Source organism: Pezoporus wallicus, unplaced genomic scaffold, assembly GCF_028554395.1.
Source record: "Pezoporus wallicus isolate ANWC-B61680 ecotype Strahan unplaced genomic scaffold, APGP_CSIRO_Pwel_v1 contig_5767, whole genome shotgun sequence".
Lineage (NCBI taxonomy): Eukaryota > Metazoa > Chordata > Aves > Psittaciformes > Psittacidae > Pezoporus > Pezoporus wallicus.
This window is the reverse complement of record NW_026640599.1, coordinates 4,535,352-4,556,292: the sequence shown is the minus strand read 5'-3', so window position 1 is coordinate 4,556,292 and position 20,941 is coordinate 4,535,352. Positions and strand designations below refer to the sequence as shown.

Genomic DNA, 20,941 nt, shown 5'->3' with positions numbered 1-20,941 from the left:
CTCTTGCAATAAACATTTCCTTTTCCTTTAAGTATTTGATAACAGGTGCTAAAATTATTAGAAATTTCTTCTCAGTTTAGCACTGAATATGGCATCTCTTTTTTTTTTTATTTTTTCAGAAATGCTCCAGCCAGCTCCTGAAATTGTGTTAATAGTTTTCTCAAGTAACTGAGAACTAGAGAATCCTAGAGGCTGCAGCTAAGATGGTGAACAAGCATAGTAAGTTTATCCAGATCCTTAGAAACTACAGATTTATTTCCTACAAACAGATTTTTAAAAGTATATTCACACACACAAGGAAAACACTAATTTATTTATGACCTTTCAATTAACTTTGTGCTTTCTTCTCTAAGCCCAAAGCTAATCCTTAATATGGAACTGACATTTACATTTGTCGCATCTTAAATGTTGAGTGGGAAAAAGCCTAACAAAAAAACTAATAAAAAAAATGACTTCAGAAGGATTTTCAAAGACCAAGAAATATTTGATTCAAGGACTTTGTTGTGCTATTGCTACTTTGCACAACACTTATAGCCTTATCTCTTTGATATTTCTAAAGCATGGATTCCAGCTTTGAACTGTTTTCACTGGAAAACAACTTTTCAATGTATTAGAAACTCCATGTAAAAAAGCTGAGTTATAATTACCCTTTAATTTCATTCACAGCATTTCCCAACAGCTGCAGCATCCTGTTCAATGAAATTTGGCCAATGCACACTGCATACATTCAACAAGTCGTTTAGTATCAACTCAAAGACCTTGTTCCTTCTCTACAGATTAGTAGTAACATTCTAAATCTAAAGGAAATTACAATCCAAAATTGGTTTTTAGGATCTGAAAGGAAGACTCTTCACCAAACACCAAGGCTCTTCCACAGAAGCAGCTGTCCCCAGACATGAAGCTACCTTGCTACTTCTCTTTCCCTAGTAAAACCTCAAGAGAGAACGTTCCCATGAGAACAGCTGGGCAAAAAGGCAGCTCATGGCCATCTCTGAGCTGACTTATCAGCCAGCAGTCAGGGCTGAGCTTGCTTCTCCTCAGAGGACAAGCCCAGTGCTGAGCATTTCCACTCAGCTGTGAGGTGGGTGGGAAAATGACCAAAACCTTCACAAATTACTACAGCTTGAACTGACAGAACAACTTCAAGTAGCACATTTATTACCTCAGTTCAGAATATTTTCCTTCTTGAATTAAATTCTAATTAGGAAAAAGAAGTGTACATTAAGAATATTGTGTAAATGACCACTTCCTATTATTTTTATAGACACACATGTATTAAAGCTTCTGAAAACCTCTGACTTGCTAGCTATCCTCAACATCCCAGCAAGAGAGATTATTTTGCCATGTAAAATGAGTAAGCAGCCAACTGAATTTAGTATAAAGGCAATCTCATCCTCAGACTCTGCCTCTGCATTCAGTGGACATCCATCAGAAGCAGTCATGGTACTTGCATTTACAATGTAAGCACACAAACACCAACGTATAAACTTGCTGTGAAAGCACAATACTATAAATGGACAATTTAGTGGGCATCAGCAACAAAGTTACACTTTCCAGAAGATAATGATGAATTCTCCCCAAAACAATGTTAACCCAGATTTTATTTCCATCTCTTCTAATGTACCAGTTTTGGTCTTCTCTGGAGCAGCTCAGACATATATCTTCTATAAATGCCTAACTCTTCTATTGCCATTAACAGATTGAGAGAGTTACGCTTGTTTAGCCTGTTGAAGAGAAGATTCAGGGAAGACGTTATAGCAGCCTTACAGTACCTAAAAAGGGCCTACAAGAAATCTGGAGATGGACTTTTTACAAGGACATGTAGTGACAGGACAAGGGGGAATGGCCTTAAGCTGAAAGAGGGGAGATTTAGATTAGATATTAGGAAAAGAATCTTCATTATGAGGGTTGTGAGACAGTGAAAGAGGTTGCCCAGAGAAGCTGTGGATGCCCCATCTCTGGCAGCGTTCAAGATCAGGTTGGAGAGAGCCTTGGGATATGTGGTCTAGTGGAAGATGTCCCTGCCCATGGCAGGGGGGTTGGAACTGGATGATTTTAAAGGTCCCTTCCAATACAAACCATTCTCTGATTCAGTGATTCATCCTGAAACTACACAGGATAACCACACAGCCCCTTTGACATTTCTTTACCAAGGAGTGAGAGGCTGTACTCACTCACAGGTGGCATGTACATTAGGATATACCTGGAGATATTCTCTATGTTCTTTGAGAAAGCTGAATACTGAAAATATTGCTTGATATAAGCTGGCTGACAGCTCTCCTAGAATACAGATGACTTTCAACAGTGAAAGATGGACATGCAAAGCTGCTAACTGGTTAGTTTTGTATTATTTCAGAATTAGAGATCTAGAGGCTTCTCAGAAGAATCAGCTAATTAATACTATTGAAAGCACCCCTGTTTACATGCAGGAAAATGGGCTGTCATCACCTTCATCTTTCTTTATAGGCAGTCAGAAGAAAGAAATAACCCTAACTTATCGAAACTCGGTGTTAATATTTGATTGCAAAATGCTGGTCTAAAGTTAACTTGAATTTTAAATTCCATTCTCTCTTTGGATTCCGAACAACAAGCTAAGGGAGTTCTGCAAACCAAAAATGAAACGTTTGCCTGTGCAAAGCCAAGAACACCATTTTAGAAAAGGAGAGGGACTTCAGCAGTGACATGATGAATAACGTATTGCTCAGAAGTAAACAAAAGCATTAATCATCAGATTTCAGAAGAGCAAGAAGCTGTCTTCTGGTACCGAAAGCTAATTAATGTTTAAGATAATACTGGGATTCTACCCCTATTTTTTAAAGAAGTGTAGAGAATGGCTTGACATAAAAAAAAAAAAAACCACACAATAAAACCCCAACAACACCAAAACACACACACAAAACCAAACCACCACACATCCCCCCAAAACTGACATGAATTTAACAGTATGAAACAGCTTTAAACTGAAAGAAGGTTGATTTAGATTAGATATTAGGAAAAAAAATATTCACTCTGAGGGTGCTGAGGCACTGGCACAGGTTGCCCAGAGAAGCTGGGGCTGCCCTATTGCTGGCAGTGATCAAAGCCAGTTTTTATGGGGCTTTGAAACCACCTCCCCTGGTCTTGTGGAAGGTGTCCCTGCAAGTGGCAGGAGGCTGGAATTGGATGATCTTTAAGGTCCCTTCCAACACAAACCTTTCTGTGATACTATGAAATTGAGTGGAATAAAAACTCACTGTGTGTATAGCATAGGAAAACGGCTGTCCAGCCGTAGGAAACGTAAGTGCCTTTCAGCCTTTCAACCAGTACTGAAAGTGCTGCAAAGTCTCACTTTGCTTTGCGTCCCCCCTGCTGTCCCAAACACTGGCACATTACATAGTTGCCTGACCTTCCCCACTGCACCAAGCAACAAATATATCCATCATATTTGAAAAATCATGGCAGTCGGGTGAAGTTCCTGATGACTGGAAAAAGGGAAATATAACCCCCATTTTCAAGAAGGGGAAAATGGATGACACAGGGAACTACAGACCAGTCAGTCTCACCTCTGTGTCTGGCAGAATCTTGGAGCAGATTCTCCTGGAAGGCATGCTAAGGCACATGAAAAACAGCAAGGTGCTTGGTGACAGCCAGCATGGCTTCACTAAGGGGAAATCCTGCCTGGCCAATTTGGTGGCCTTCTATGATGGGGCTACGGAACTGATAGACAGGGGTAGAGCAGTTGCTGTCATCTACCTGGACTTGTGCAAAGCATTCGACACTGTCCCACACGACATCCTTGTCTCTAAATTGGAGAGACATCAATTTGATGGATGGACCACTCGGTGGATAAAAACTGGCTGGATGGCCGCACACAAAGTGTTGTGGTCAATGGCTCAATGTCCAGCTGGAGACCAGTAATGAGTGGTGTCCCTCAGGGATCGGTGTTGGGACCAGTCCTGTTCAACATCTTCGTCGCTGACATGGACAGTGGGATTGAGTGCGCCCTCAGCAAGTTTGCCGATGACACCAAGCTGTGTGGTTTGGTTGATATGCTGGAGGGAAGGAATGCCATCCAGAGGGACCTTGACATGCTTGTGAGGTGGGCTGATGCCAACCTCATGAAGTTTAACCATGCCAAGTGCAAGATCCTACACCTGGGTCGGAGCAATCCCAGGCACAGCTACAGGTTGGGCAGAGAAGAGATTCAGAGCAGTCCTGTGGAGAAGGACTTGGGGGTGTTGGTTGATAAGAAAACAAACATGAGCCGGCTTCAGTGTGCGCTTGCAGCCCAGAAAGCCAACTGCATCCTGGGCTGCATCAAAAGGAGAGTGACCAGCAGGTCAAAGGAGGTGATCCTCCCTCTACTCTGCTCTCATGAGACCTCACCTGGAGTATTGTGTGCAGTTCTGGTGTCCTCAACATAAAAAGGACATGGGAGTGTTGAAGTAAGTCCAGAGGAGGGCCATGAGGATGATCAGGGGACTGGAGCACCTCTCATATGAAGACAGGCTGAGAAAGTTGGGGCTGGAGAAGAGAAGGATGTGTGGAGACCTTATAGCAGCCTATAGGGATACTGGGGATGGACTATTCATTAGGGACTGTAGTGACAGGGCAAGGGGGTATGGGTTTAAATTTTAACAGGGGAAGTTTGGATATAAGGAAGAAGTTCTTTACTGTGAGGGTGGTGAGGCACTGGAATGGGTTGTCCAGGGAGGTTGTGAATTCTCCATCCCTGGCGGTGTTCAAGACCAGGCTGGACGAGGCCTTGGGTGATATGGTTTAGTGTGAGGTGTCCTTGCCCATGGCAGGGGTTTGGAACTAGAAGATCTTAAGTTCCTTTCCAACTCTAACTATTCTATGATTCTATGATTCTAAATACAGTCAAATCCAGAGCACCTGACAATTATAGGGAAAACAAAACAATCCCTTGGAGCATAATAACTTGGTAGGGTTTGTGTCCTGCCTTTTCCAATGGAAGCCTCTTTCACTGGAAATGATGCTGCAACAGATGTGGTAGTGAAGAGTAGTTAAACAAGTGTTTGTGGGACTGAAGAAGCTATGTGATGTTCACATAATACTTTCATGCAAACATATAGTCTTTGAAACTTATCTGAGAGATACCTGAGAAACTCACAGAAAGCATTTATCTGGCTATGGAGCATATTTTACAGTCTTATGATTCCACACTTAACTGGAATTTCCAGTGTCACATACAGTACCAGTGCAAGCTGTTTTCCCTACTAATAAAAAAAAAATGAAAAATCCCAAACCAAAACTACATTCACTACTGAAAAGCTGTATAGGCTTTATAAGTTTATTTACGAATGTATAGTGTACTATCAGTACACTATAATATAAGTTTATTTACGAATGTATATTGTTTATTTACGAATATGTATATGTTTATTTACGAATGTATAGTGTACTATCAGTAATGACAGGACTACTTGGTTCCTGCCATTCATGTGACACCTCTAATGCAATCAAACTGCCCAAGGAAGCACATACAGAGCATGGCACTGCTTATAGTACCTCTACAGTAATTCATCCAAACAGACACAGTCAACCCTGGTATCAGCTGCATGTGAGTTCAGGTTATTCCTGTAGGAATCTCTGATACAGAAAGGTCATGGAAGAACATCTAAGCCACCTGAAGACAGCACCGCTTACACAACTACTATAGATATACATACATTGCATAGATAATTCAAAACTAGATCTAGAGACCCTGTGTGTAGCATATATTTGTATACATAAATGAAATACACATACATTTTTATGTAATTCACTCTTATTTTGAACACTTTCTTGGAGTGACAGCTCCCTTGAGCATACATTACAGACTACTTTCACTAAACAAGGAAGACTTCACATCTAGAAACGCTGCAGCAGTTGTCTTGCACTTTATCTTATCACTGGGAAAGACAGGGAAAAATAAATAACGAAGCAATAAGAATAATAAATCATTAAAGCCCTGGAAAGGTACCTTTAAAATAAAAAAAAAAATAAATAAATAAAAGCAGAGAGCAAGCATGCATGCAGAGAAAGAGAAGAAAAAGACTTCAGGAGCATCTGTAACACAAGATTTCCCTTTAAGAAACAGTTAAACAGGTGTCCTGCTGGAATAGTAAAGGCATTTATTTCTGATGTCCAACTATGCATACAGGTGGTGATCATGTTGTGTCTACTGCAGGGTGACAGAGTTAAACAGGCAAACTTAAAATAATGATAAAATTCCTTGGTTCTTATAAATCTCTTCACTGTGAGAGAAATGCAAGACTAAATCTAGTGTGCAGGTGTAGCTTTACCTTTTATTTTTTTTTTTTCCCTATAATTAACTACTGGTGCTTTTAAAATATGCCCAAGACACTTCAAGATGATGCTGTGCTTCACCCAGAAGAGTGACTGTGGCTCTCCTCCAAGCAGCCACTCCATGCGTTAAGGAGAAAATTAGAATGTTTGGGTTCAGTGAGCTCTATTTTTTTTTTTAAATACCAAAAAAAAAAAACCCAAAACCAAACAGAAACAAAACATTCATATTGAAGACCATCTTTAATTATTTTTAATAAATGCTCTGATTAGCAAATGCTGTAGCTAATGAAGTTTCTAATTTACTATAGCTCTAAGCAAAGTTAAAGCTGCAGCACTGTCTGAGAGATAAAGGCAAACGATACAGAGAAGGCACATTCTACCCTTTTATCTCATAGCAAAATACGATCTATCTTCAGATATAAAACCAACATACTAAGTCTTTTATGAAGATCTAAACTTTATTGTAACAACAGCCTGACCTGGGCTATGCAGTCATCCGAAATCTTGCCAATGATGCTTTCATCATCAACTTCAATACACACGGTCAGCAAATAAATATCCAATAAGCAGCGATTTAAACAGCAGGCAGCTTAACCTTTCTCCTGTCTTTAAAAAATGCCAGACGGTTCAGTGTTTGCTGAAGACTCTTCTTTTACCAACATTCAATTTGAATAAGCTGGTGCGAATGCGCTGTTCATCCTCTCATGAGAGGAGGATGCATTTATGTGAAACATGAGGAGAATGCCTTACGCTGAAACATACTCTCTGCATCCTCAATGAGATTTTATTACAGGGCTCTTTTTCTTCTCACTGGTGTGTGTCAGCATGCCTGCAACCATTCTACTTCTTTTATGGCCAGACACTACCCATACACTTGTATTTACATTTGGTATACACACAATCACTATATATCACACATGCACCATAACCCAGTCGAGGCTATTTAAAAAATCATCCACTCTGCTACTCGAAGCACTCATGTGTGATACAGACATAAAAAATATTCTGCTAATATTGCATACAGCTAACTTTCTCGCTATTAACAGATGGACTTAAAAACTATTTTAGCTTCCAAAAGCATTAAGGGTTTGGATTTTCAGGTATGTCCAAAGGTAAGTCCATTTTAAAAACTAGCATCCTCAGAGGAATACCTGGTAGTTTAATTAAGAATACAGATAAGTTCTTAATTAAGAACAGTTATTTTGTCTATTGTATCAGAGCTCCATATGACAAAAATATATAATTTCTTAACTTTTCAGCAAAAATTTATGTGTTAAAATCTCTTAAAAAAAACATAACCCACAAAAAAACAAGAAACAAAAAGCAAAGCACAAAACTATAACCAACTTCCTACAGCCTGCAACCCTTGAAAGATCATTACTAGTGAAACTAATTTTTGGTTAAAGAAGCATGACTTATAAAAAGAATGTCTTTTACTGAGATCTGTCAGGATCTTAAGCTGGGACAACTAGATTTCACCAGCTTTGATAAATAATAAAAGAGCCTGGCAAACACTCAGTTTTTCTAGTCCCCCACCTACTTGGTTCTACAGTTCCTATCGATACATTATTTATGTTTGAGGAGCATTCTCCACACAGTACTCACATTCTACACTGGCAGGAAAGAAGCCTCTGTTGCAAAGATCTTCCATTCCAAGACAGCAATGAAAGAAAAGGTTCCTCTTTTAAAAATATATATAAAATAATAAAAATATATTTTAAAAGTTAGGACAGAGACACTGCCATTCTAAATTAAAATCTCTTAGAAATACTGTGTTTGAGAAAAGTGCTATCTATGGCAATACCTTTCACTATCATCATTATTAATAAAAGTTCAGCAAGATAAAGACCTAAAAATATAGTTAATCTTTATGGCTTCTGTATCTTCCCTGCTTTTTCTTTATTTGTTTCTCTTTATTCTTTACACTGTATACCTAATATTCACTCCTCTCAACACTGTTTCTCCTATCACAATGCCTGTACTAAAACACCATCTCAGTATCACCACTTACACTGCAGGATTGACCCCAGGAATTTTCTGGTGTGTTTGACCAGTTGGGTCGAGGGGTGAGTATAGAGCACACACACCCACAGACAGTTCTGGATCAATCTCCCTGGTAACTCAGCACCCCAGAGAAAAGATGCCCCCTATGTAACCACATGAAGCACAGCAGGAATTTCAGAAAGGCCTCACACTGTTGGAAACAAGATTTTCTTATAGATACAACAGAACAGGGCATGTTGTGTTAAGGAGTATCATGAAGTAATCAGGGACTTAAAGGGCTGATATGCCAAACTGGCAGCATCCCCAGTGTGACAAAATTATTCTGCTTAAATTCTTGGTGATCCTTAAAGTTTATTAAGCAAGAAAGTTGGTAATTTAGAAGAGTCAGAACACACACAGCTCCAACCAACTTTGTTTTTGAAAATATTCAGCAGGGGACTAAGGTATTTTAAAGAAAATGATATGGAAATTTTTTCCAGAGTCTTTCTATTCTACCTGCTATTGATGATGCCATTCCATTATCTACTTATCTTTTCAGTGGAAAAAAGAAAACATCATATAATAATGGAAATCCACCTTTTCTGGAAAAACAGACAAGGAACCTCATTTCTTTCTGTTTAATCCTCAGTGGAATCCGCAATAACAGCATCTCCAAAGGAAGACAAAGAGACAGCAACTGTATTACAGCAAAACTGCAAATTTAAGGACATAATGTTGGAAACTATGATAAAGTAAAGCTCACCAGAGAACTATATTAACTATAACTTATAAGCATAAATATCTTCAAATTGAAAGGCAGAGTAATAAACTATCAGCTATTCCTTCATGAACCAAGATTTAATTTTTATACCTTCTCGACCTGAGGTATTTATGCAACACATGCTGATGTTACCAAAGGCTCATATGGTTAATTAGTTACACTTAAGACAGTCATGTGCGTATGTGTTTCTGAACCTTCTGAACCAGTCCTCAAAGAATTAAGATATCTTCTTCCTGTGCAGGCAGATGTGCTGATTCCATGTGCTCTGTACCTCCAGACTGTTTTAAGGAAATGCCAATCTGGAGGGGAAACAATGCATCAAGGCCTTTCTAGGTAGGAGACCAATTTTCAGATTTTTGCTCATTCAATGTTTAATCATCTGTTAGTGATTTTCAGTATCAGCCAGTTCCCTATTTGGTCCTATTCAAAACAGACTGCTGCAAGTTAATTACTTCCTCTTCAAATATGGCCAGGGGTTGTGGGTTTTTGATATGGATGTTAGATGAAAGCTTAAGGTATCCATTTCTCAAACACCCCTCCCCTCACAAATCAACAGGAGGAAAAATCATACAAAAAACAATAAACCAAGGAAAAAAAAAAAAGGAAACCAAAACAAAACCCCCAGGCAATCAAAACATTCCCTTCCTCCTATCTGAAGTAAAAGACAGGTAGATTGAAGAATATACATTCAATCTGATGGAAAGTAGAAATTAGACTACAGATTGCTAAACCACTTAATTGACATTAAGACATAGAACTGTTGGAACAAGTCCAGAGGAGGGCCACGAGGATGATCAGGGGACTGGAGCACCTCCCGTATGAAGACAGGCTGAGAAAGTTGGGGCTGTTCAACCTGGAGAAGAGAAGGCTGCATAGAGACCTCATAGCAGCCTTCCAGTATCTGAAGGGGGCCTATAGGGATTCTGGGGAGGGACTTTTCATTAGGGACTGTAGTGACAGGGCAAGGGGGAATGGGTTTAAATTTTAGCAGGGGAAGTTCAGGTTAGATATAAGGAGGAAGTTCTTTACTGTGAGAGTGGTGAGGCACGGAAAAGGCTGCCCAGAGAAGTGGTAAATGCTCCATCCCTGGCAGTGTTCAAGGACAGGTTGGACAGAGCCTTGGGTGACATGATCTAGCGCAAGGTGTCCCTGCCCATGGGAAGGGAGGTTGGAACTACATGATCTTAAGGTCCTTTCCAACCCTAAATATTCTATGATTCTATAGATAGAAGATGTGTAAAAGGGAAAAGTCTAAGAGCTGAAAGAATGTCAACTACCAAGTAGTTCAAATTTGATTTGTTCATTTTTATTCTGAGATACCCACTTCCTAGTATATCCCTCACTGAATAATTCCAGGAAAAGTCATAATTGTTTTGTATTCAGATCAAGACTTTTCTGCGTTGCCTACCAAGGAAACTTCTCTTTTCAACTGTTTTACCTTTAGTTATAATGAGCAGAGAGGTGCAATAGTGAAGCAGTATTCAGAGACCCACAACTTGAAGGACCACCCATGTGTGCAATCCAGCAGTTGTTCTATTATGCTAAGCTCCATTTACCCTTCTTGAACCAATTGAGTTAAAACCTGTAAGTCCTCTTTTCTGCTATTACCTCTCAAATGGAAGAAAAACAGGGAATAACCACTCCAGCACTTTCAATCTCTGTCATGCTGCCGTACATTTTCTCTGCAGATGCCCCCCCCAGCCATGGGCCAGTTTCATTCCAGGTTGCATACCATCTTCTGCACCAATAAATAAGCGCATAAGATTGAATTTTCCTATATGTGCCTACCAAGGATGGCACCCAACACAGCAGTAGCTGCATGCTGAAAAGATTATGTTGACTGCCTCTAGTCCCCATCCAGTTCACAAGAAAACAGACTAACCTTCAGGAATAAATATATTGATGGATCATAAGAAACCTCAACAAAATATATACCTAGTGGGAGGGGGAGAGGGAGGAACCAGTCAACCAATTCCCATGCTGCAGAGGAATACCCCAAACTATTAGTTGTACACACAGAAATTTGTTACTAGAAAATGACTAAACCACCGCTTAACTGAGTGACGATTCTACCAAATTTAAACAGAAAGAACTGACACAAAGACTTCTCCAAAGAGGTGACTTTGGAAAGCAATACAAATGCAATAGAAAGTATATAGCAGAGAAAAATAAACTCACCATTTTGCTAATCTGTGTTAATCTACATTAATTCAAATACAGCTGATAGACGTAATCTATCTAGGGATATTTAGGTCTGGTTCAATATAGGATGATTGTTCAAAAACATGAAAAGGAGGCTGGGTGACAGCACAAACCAAAGCAAAACAAAGAATTGCAAGTGGACATTTACAGCTTTGTCTGTGAGTCTAAGGGTCAGAAATTTCAAAAGCTAACTTAGTCACCAAAATCCACTGAATTTCAAACAGCACAAAGACATCTTACTCTCTGAAACACCACAGATTTTAACTTTCAAGTGCTTTACCTGGCAATGAAGAGGACTTGTCACTGAGAATTTTACTGTAGCACTGTATACCTGTCATATCAAACACTTCTTTGGAAGCATCATAATTCCTCAAGACAATAACACAATCACTCTATTTCTTTATTTTACTCGAGGTAAGAGTCCAACAGAGGTGAGAAGTTGGGTGTAAGTAGTTACACACCAACTGAAAAGTTGAAGATATAACACACTTTTCCTATGTCCTGATTCATAATGTTGCCAGCAGTGGAGCTACATCTCACACAAGTCAGGATTTTCCACTTTACCATGAGTACCCAGAAACATGGCTCTTCTCTATTCACATTTTTATTTTTTATTTCTTTTAATTGCATACATGGTTTAAATAACAAAATATAATTTTTATTTGTAACTCAGGTTTTTCTGGTCGTCACCTTTGTGGAGAAGAGCCTAACAGTGTCAGGCTTTGGAGTCTGAGAAATCAAAATAACAGCCATAATATCTACCGAATCAAAAATGCTTATGAAAGTCACACCTGGGAGGAGTAGGGGTGTGAAGCCACTCAAATTTACACACAGAGACGTATTTAGCATCCGTCTTGCATCTAATGTTAAAGGTTTGTTACCACTCTACACTACAAGCTTTCCTACATGTTAATAGTAATATAGAGTGGGAGAGAGGATTTCCAAGTCCATCATCCTCACCTTGTCAGACCACTGGCACCCCAGCTATCTTTAAAAAGGAAGGGCCAGTAAGTAAGATACACTAGGCCTATAGCTTACATAAAGCACTCCAAGTGAAGCATCTGCCAATATGCATTGTAGGAATTTTCTCAGTAGTGGGTTTTGCATGTTTGCACAGCTGTTATAGATGGATGCTTTTAATCACTGCTACTTTTTTTCTTTTTCTTAATAAAGTGTACCACTACGAAAACACTGCATCCTCCCCCTCTTAATTTGGTACTCTGATTTTCACTTACTTGCATTCCTCTTCACCTTTCATTTCCTTCTTTATTCAATATCTTTATCCACCATTTCTGTTAGTATTTCCAACCTCTACTTTTGCTATGTGATTCCTTCTTTTCCATTTTACTTTGCAGTTTCCTTATACCTCGCTCTGCCAATGTGACTTTTTTCTTGTTCCACTTTCCTGCTGTTCCTAAGAACCAGAATCATAAAATATCTCAAGTTGGAAGGGACCCATAAGGATCATTGACTCCAACGCCCTGCTCCTTGCAGGACTACCTAATACTAAACCGTATGACTTAAGAGTGTCATCCTTGAACTATGACAGGCTTGGTGCTGTGACCATTTCCCTAAAATAAGGAATACTTCACAGATTTGTGAGTCATCCTTGAACAGAGCCCATGCTAATTATCTCTGTATCATTCCAATTTTAGTATATGTGCTGCCAAACTGAGCACAACTGGATGCCTGTTGGATGTCTCCTGTCCCTTTCCAACAACCCCAAATTAGCAGACCAGCTCAGATGCTAGTGGCTCACCCTGTCAGCTTAACAACCATGCAGAAAGTGAACCCTCAGAGTTTGATCAATTTGCTGCCACAAAACCAGCGTTTGTAAAACCAGGATATCAAGGAATTAGGGTGCATAACTACGGCTAAAACATTCACTATAGGCTCACAGTGAAGCCTTTGAAAAAACAATGGATTTGTAGCTGAAACACAGTAGCATAGAATTTTTTCTTGTGGAAAACTGCATTTCCTCTTACTAAGGAAGAGCCCAAGGGTTTGTACCGTGACTGCCATGGCTCTGTGCACTATGTCAATTCTGAACACACCATCACCAACTTATTAGCAATCCTTCTTCCTATAAATGACACAGAAGCATCTCATCTTGCGAAATAAACCGCTCCATCCCTGTTCCCAGCAGGATTACAGCACAGCAGCTCCTCAAAAGGCTTCAGAGGCAGTGGGTTAATGAATGGTTACTGTCCACATTGAGGTTTCGAAGGCTGGTCTCCACCACCTTCAGCATGGTATTAATTCTATTATTCTTGGACCCAAAAATATAGGACTGAAAGCTGGTGTGGAACATCACTGACTTTTTTCAAGAACCCATTTCATTGATTAACTGTACTCACAGCTGTGAAGCTCTTTTCAATATTCAGCTTAATTACGTCTTTGCCGATGCTTAAAGACCATCCCTTCTTGAAATGCTTTTCATGGTCAGCCATCTAAATGTGTTTATTTTGCAGAACATGAATAAGTAATAAAACTAATCACAATGGAAGTGTTATGTAGCTTCACAACATTTTTGTTGTCTGGCATAATGAGCAAGCTCAGAATAGGCATTTGCCTGTTGTATCTGTCTCTCAGAGAATTTCTATTCATTTAGTTAACTCCAGACTGGCAGGTTTATCCATCATGAATGGCCAAAACATGTCTATCCACCAAACCCACAGACCTTTATTGAGACATATGCAGTTCAAAGTACACCCAAGCACTCCTGCCGAACAGATTTTGGTTTTCAAAATTAAAATCTGTAGACAAGCTAAACATCTGAAAATTAAAATCAGAAGTGAAGAATCATACAACTGGCCTGTCAACAGCAACAGAGAAATGAGTAAGGGGCTGATGGCAGACAAACACACAGCTAACTCCACAAAGCATGGAAAACTGCGCCTGCTGCTAAGAAACAGTTTTTCATTCAGATTTGAAAGTGCCAAAACCAAGCGTTAACTCTTTTTCTTTTCTGATGATAAAATTGTACTATCTTCTGGTCACAGAGGTACAGAAGACCACTGTCTCAAGTGAAGTACTTTCTAATGCTTGGACTGCTGGAGCACTAGGCAACCAGGTTTGCTCCCTTCTGAGCACAAAATCTAGCAAAGAATCTCCCCTGTACCTCCTTGAGAAGATAGCCTGCTCTCTGCTTTTTTGAGCCGAGATCAGCTTCCTCCACTTAGGATGAAACCCCACAACAACCAACCTTTAATTTATTACTTACCATTGAACAACCTAAGCAAAATGTATAGACAGCCTCTGCAAGAGGCTGAAGGAAAATCAACTTCTATTTTTGCCTCCTGGTGAGTCACAGCACTGTTAGGGAGGTAGAAAAATAAATATTTAATCTACATTTTCTCCATGCTTTCCTCCAGGGTACAGACCCTTCAGAAGCCCCTGAGCAGCATCAGTTCTTCTCCTGCCCTCACTGCACGCAGTAACATAGAATTTGCCTAGTCTTCCTTAAAATAGGTGAAACTGCCAGCTGACAGAAAATCAACAGCCTTTGGTACCTGTAATGAACTCAGGGAGTTCAAAGCGTTGCTGAAACATATGAAGTGTGGGGTAATACGCAAAAAGTAGGGAACAGGAGATAAATTACACTACTATGAAGGGCACGGAAGAAAACATGCAGTTAAGCAGGAAGTCCATTAACAGGAGAATAATTTGGAAGAGCACACATTCAAGTACAAAATGCAATTAATACAGACAGGAAATATGAATTTAAAAGTGATTATTATATTTTGCAAAGGCAGAATAAATGTAACTAAATCACACTGTTCAGGGCCTTGCGGCTTGGTTTTTTTTTTTGGTTTTGGTTTGTTGCATTTTTTTTATGTTCACTAATAGAACCTCATCCCACCCCACCCCCCCCTTGCCCTCTGAAATCAATCAAAAATAGCAATTAAAAAAAAATTCCACTTCAGCATTCCAATATGCCTGTGGGTAACACCACATATAACGTCATGGAAATAGTTAGCAGGAAAAAAGCCAGATATCAAATAATTGACTACTGCTCAAAGCACGGGTGTTCAGGACCCGAGTCCTGATTTCCTACAGGACAGAGACTTTCAGTAAAAGCTAGCGTGCCATAAACATTATCACACCAATTGATTTTGAAGGCCAGTTAAAAGCTATTGTCTATGACAGACCAGGTAAGCCAAACAAACTCTGTTCAGGGACTAAGCAAACTGTATTTGCACTTGAAATGTTTTGACCTTGGTCCTACAACTGCTCCCAGCAGAGGTCCAGCAATTAATACCAAACGCCTTTTTCTCCCATCTCTGTCCAGGACTATACATGAGCTCCTGCATGTGTTCCTCTCCTTCATGCTTAGAAAGCAAAAACACCTCCTCAGACCTCAGTAATAGCCTCCAAACTTAACTGTCTAATAGAGGATAGGAAATAAAAAGACACAACAAAACATCTTCCAACAGAAGTGGATTTGATAGTTTTCAAGAAGCAGGCAAGGTAGTAAGGACAGTGCTATTTTAAATCATGTGCACATGTCAGAAGACGACAAAGAGGAAAATAAACACAAAACAAATTCTTAAAATGGCAAGTACTTTCCTGCAAACCAGATTACTGCAGCGTATGGGGCAAGCCAGCAGCAGAAGCATATAACCGTGAAATGCAGCAGCAGTGGCCCATGAGCAAGAGCAGTAATGACCCTCACCAACTCCACATACGCCCCAGGATTACCTCTTCAGATCACTGCAACATTTCCAGAATAAGCCCCATCCCAATACAGCCCCTCATCCTGATATAGCCCCCCTACGGGGACTTGGAATTTCATTTTCACTGCAGCACAGGACATCAGGAATACTTCATAGCATTTGTTTTGTTTTTAAATCTGGTATAAAGATACTACACATGGAGAGCACCTTTTAAAGATAGCTGCTTCAGCAGTCAACAGTTCAATAATAAACAGCTGGACCCATGGACTCCTCTAGTACAAGCATTTATGAATCCTGGAAAGAAATTTATTACAGATTTCCTCACACTAGATGTGCATTGTAAGCCAATTTTCTTCCAGTAACACTTTTGAAGACAGTTCACGTTTCTTCAAAAAGCCCTATTGATCTTCTAAATGAGAATAATAACCTGAACCTGACCAGACATAAGGTGCAGTTCAACATATTTTTATTTCACTTTGAGGTCTGAGCAACCACACATTCCTTTCATGATCATTTACACAGTTAGGTTTACAGCAGAACACACATGCTAAGCCTCCACAGAAACTGAATTTAAAAACTAATTAACAATACGCATTCCCACCAAAACCTGTAATACAAAAATAGTTTGTAGCCAGATCAGAGAAGTTAACAAGCAATGTATTTATCTAGTCCAGAATAAAGCAAAGGAGTTAGCAACCTGAGTAGCAAAGTCGAAGCTGTAAGGCCCCAAAAATCAGAGTGATTTTGAAGAATGGACCATTTGGAGAAGGCTGGTGCTTCGTCAGTCACATTGTGAACAGAAAAAGACAAAATTCATTAAATAAATTATTCATTAGTGTTTAACAGCTCAGCACTGAATCCAATATTTCTCTTTTGGCTAAAGAACAGTGCTACAAATTCATCCACTTGTAACTGCGTTGCTGAAAAAGTTAATACCATTTATTGACAGGTTAATTTATAATAACACCTTAATTAAAAAAAGATTATCACTTTCTGACTGAAATGAAACTGCAGGTGATTGGGAACAATATAACTACAGGCTAATGAATGATTTGAAGCAATTCAGTGTCCAATTAACACCAGCATCTGGTTTGGGGATTTTTTTCCCTGCCAAAGCATTAGCCCTATATTAATTATACTTTTAGTTAGTAGTAACAGAAAGTTTCAATCTCAGTGTTATCATTCAAGCAAAAAAAGAGAAAATAAAAAAGTCAGGACTTGGAATTCACACAACCAGAAACAAACTCTCTATCACTTGCAGGCATGCAAAACAGAGTAGAAAACTTCTCCTAGCCTGATTTCAGCAGCTATCCCAACCCAACACTAACTGAAGACATAAGTGTTCCCTGTGACCAAGATACAGGAACAGTGATACATCTGACTGCATCTAGAGGACCCTCTCTGATGCAATGATCCTTCTTCATGACGTGCCAAACTTTGCTTGGTCAACATGCTTTTTAAACTAATCTTTGCCAATAAAAAGGCAATTGAATAATCCACTGATCTTCAAAACAGAGCTCAGCAAGAAGACTCAGGACAGGGGGACTTAGGCTTTGTGGAGGAAGTACCCTTTGACTCATTACAATCTCAGCATATGAGATGAGTGGACCAGCATTTGCCTCTTGCCTGCTTATTAACACTGGATTTAGATTAGTAAAGCATCATTTCTGAAATACAATCATTGGTTGCTTTTTTCATCAACTTTACTAACTCTCTAAGACCAAAACTATGCAACTAAGATAAAAAATGAGACCAAGTACTTAAGTCCAAATCTGGCTTGACATTTTAATATTGTGAGTACGGGTGGACTTAAAAGTATCTTATTCACATATCATATGCTAGGTCTTTTACTGTTCAGGAAAAGTATAGTGTCATTTCCTTAGGGCATTCTTGCAATTACACCAGGTAAGAGATGTTAACTCGGTGTGCTAAATGGTCACTTGAGAACAAAACAAGTACCCGTTCCTGAGACAGAGGGATTCAGAAGTGGGAGCAAGCTCCCTAGTTGCCAATATTTTGTTTGTCAATACCCATAGCACTCACTGAATAAATTATTGAAGCAACTGGGGGGGGAGGGAGGAAGGCAGCAAAATGAAAAAAAACAACCAAACAAACAAAAAAAACAAAACCCAAACAACAAAAAAAAAAAAAAACAAAAAAACCCAACCCCTCCCCCAAAAAACGAGTACCACCTTTGCTGCATAACTTGTGATATCTTTTCCCCTTTCTTTTAATTATAAGAGCCATTTTTGTACCTTCTGACAGAAAATTGTGAGAGCTGCAATCAGCACTAATTTGAATCCAAATAGCAGAAAGCTTCGCAAGAAGGCTTCAGTGACCATACGTATGCTGCTACCTGAAAACCTACAGGGAAAAAAACCCCAACAAAATCATACCTTTGCTTCTCATGAACATTCAATTTTAATTAAATGTCATCACTCCAATTAGATCACACCTCATCTTTCTTTTGGACGCATGGCAGAAAATCTATGCTTCTACCTCTTTTTAACAGAGCTTTAACCATACTTCTAGTTTCCCTTTGCCTTTTATTTACAACAAAGATTTCCTACCCTTCCCTCTAAAGTAAAGCAATTTTATCCCACCCATGTTGCAGCTCTACGCAACTGTTGCCAAGCCAATAAATTAACAGACTCGTGGACTGATCATGCAAGGTAATTCTCTTCTGGCTATTTTATCACCAACCTCCAGACAGGGCTCTCTCCCAGATCTGAAGCTCAGACTCAGCTCCTGGTCTCTGTTACTGTATTGTTGCCTACCAAACAGTTTTAATACAAAGAAACAATATATCAAGCTTCTTTCTAGCGCTTGGCTCCCCAAGATGATCAAAATTGCCTCTTTTCCTCAAGCCGTAAGAGGCCTGTACTGCAGATTTAAAGGATCAGGATTCACATTCTGCCAACAGTATACCTAGAAGAAACTCAAGAGTTAAGTGCTTTTCAGAAAGAAAAGAAAAGGGTGGGTTGTTATTAAAGTTACTTAGCATTGGAAAGCGAATCCAATTCTCTATCAAAAAAAAACCTTTAAGATACATGGGTAAAAGCCAAACCATATGCATCATGAGCAGATGCATGCTACCTCCTGCTTCTTCTTATCCCAGAAGAGGTCCTAATCCATCATACTTTCACTGTCTCGCACCTCTCCCTGCCATAATTATCTCCCTCTGCCCCATGGATCAAATCTGGATGCTCTTCCCCAAATTGTACAGCCTCCAGCCTTTCCTGCACAGTTTTTTTCCCAGTATCACTTTGTCCTGCACTGCCTGTGCATCTTTTAGCACAATGAAGAAATAACAAAGCAACGTAACATTTCCCTCCTTTTACTGTGACTAAAGAAAGGAAATCTTTACTGAAGGCATGTATGCTAATGTCCTATTAAGAATAGCTGCAAAAACTAAGTGCCGTCAGAAAGCTGGTGTTTGTCAAAGTAAAATATCAGCACAAACCAACTGCTATACTGACTCCATATACTGGAATGCTACACCACCTACTCTTAGCCTTTAACCCGTACCTCCTTTCACAGAGATGGAGATCACTTTTTCAATACCATAACATGCATTAGGTAAATCGAGCAGTTGCCTGAAGGCCACTAGAAGCCTCTCAGTCCTGAGGCAATAAAGAAAACAAAAACATAGCTTGAAAGTATTTATTAAAGCTGTCATAAAAATCTTTTGGAAAGTACTCTCCACACTTTCCAAACCAGTGATGACTACACAAAACTAGAGTTAAACCTCAGTTTCTAAATGAAGCACTGAAAAAGTGGAAATAAATGAAATTACTTCAATGGAGTTCCTCTGAAATATCTCAGGGAGAAAATCCCTCTGGGTTCATTCATATGTCTGATCTTGAAATTCAGTTTTCCGTTGAACTCACAACATGGCTTGAGGGTTAAAATGCCACTTTTGTTCAAAATGCCCATCTCCTATTTCTCTGATTTGGGAAAAAAGGGTATCCTTTATGAAGGCTTCCTAGGACGTACAAGTTTCACATGATCTTCCTTCTAAGTAACTATCCTGTTTTTCTTCTTTGAAAATTCCATTTAACGAGTTGAACGATACCCATTATTCAGATTTACCAACAGTATTTCTAGTAAATTTCATTTCCATGGTAATTAAAATACTGGGGCTCTGTTCCTCTCTGAAAGACTGACCAAAACCACCAATGTGCTCAGGGTTTTTTTTCACCCCCTTAATTTTAGTTTTCTGCAGTAAATGAAGACTCTTAATGAAAAGCTAAATCTTTGTTTCCAGATGAAACAGATTATTTTTTTTTTTTCTTTTTCAAATGGCAGGTGTTTTAAGCTTGGCTGCTTATACTCATTTCTTTGCCATGAGCAAGCTAACATCCAAACATCACCTGTCAAGCAGTTCCACCATTAGCATCATTAGAAGGCAGGGTAGGAAGCATCCCAGAGGGTATCTCAGGCTGGGTTGCCAAATACAGAAACTCAGGAACAGAAGGGTAGGAAGAGCATAAATGCAGCCTGTCATCCATCAATGAATCAGACTTGCTACGGTTTTTCTGAATGCCCTGAGTAGCTTTCCTAGGCATAGAGGGACAGTGATGATTACACCCACTTCACAAACCTTCTTGATAGACATCAGGCAAACTTCCACTTCCCATCTGAGATCCTGTCCAACCCCCGCGTGCCCTCCTTGCAATGAACTCGGACACAGCAGTGTGCTCCACCTGAGCCAGAGGCTGAGGGCACAAGCAACTCAGAAAACTGCCAAAAGGGACAGACCCTTTGGGCAGCCCTCTCTTTTGTGCAGCATTTTGCAATTGTGCAGCCATGCCATAAGTGAATGAAGGGGGCTCAGGGGGTCTCCATGTGGTGCAGGAGGGGAGGCCAGGGGAGATGGACTTTCTTTACATATGGTTCAAGTTATACATGTGAAAATATGATGCCATTTTCACAGGTGAAGAAAAAAACTCAACACACACACACACACAAACAAAAAAAAAAGCCCACTCCTCACCCCCCCCCAAAA

General features: G+C 39.6%; 1 protein-coding gene and 1 non-coding gene across 7 annotated transcripts in view; both read right to left on the bottom strand.

Annotated features, from left to right (window-relative positions):
• FRMPD4 (FERM and PDZ domain containing 4) overlaps window positions 1-20,941 on the bottom strand; it is a 306,521-nt gene that overhangs the window by 190,362 nt on the left and 95,218 nt on the right. The gene's annotated exons all lie outside the window — the stretch shown is intronic.
• Window positions 12,830-12,936, bottom strand: LOC130604814 (U6 spliceosomal RNA). Its single transcript, XR_008973538.1, has one exon. It is a non-coding gene; the product is annotated as a U6 spliceosomal RNA (small nuclear RNA).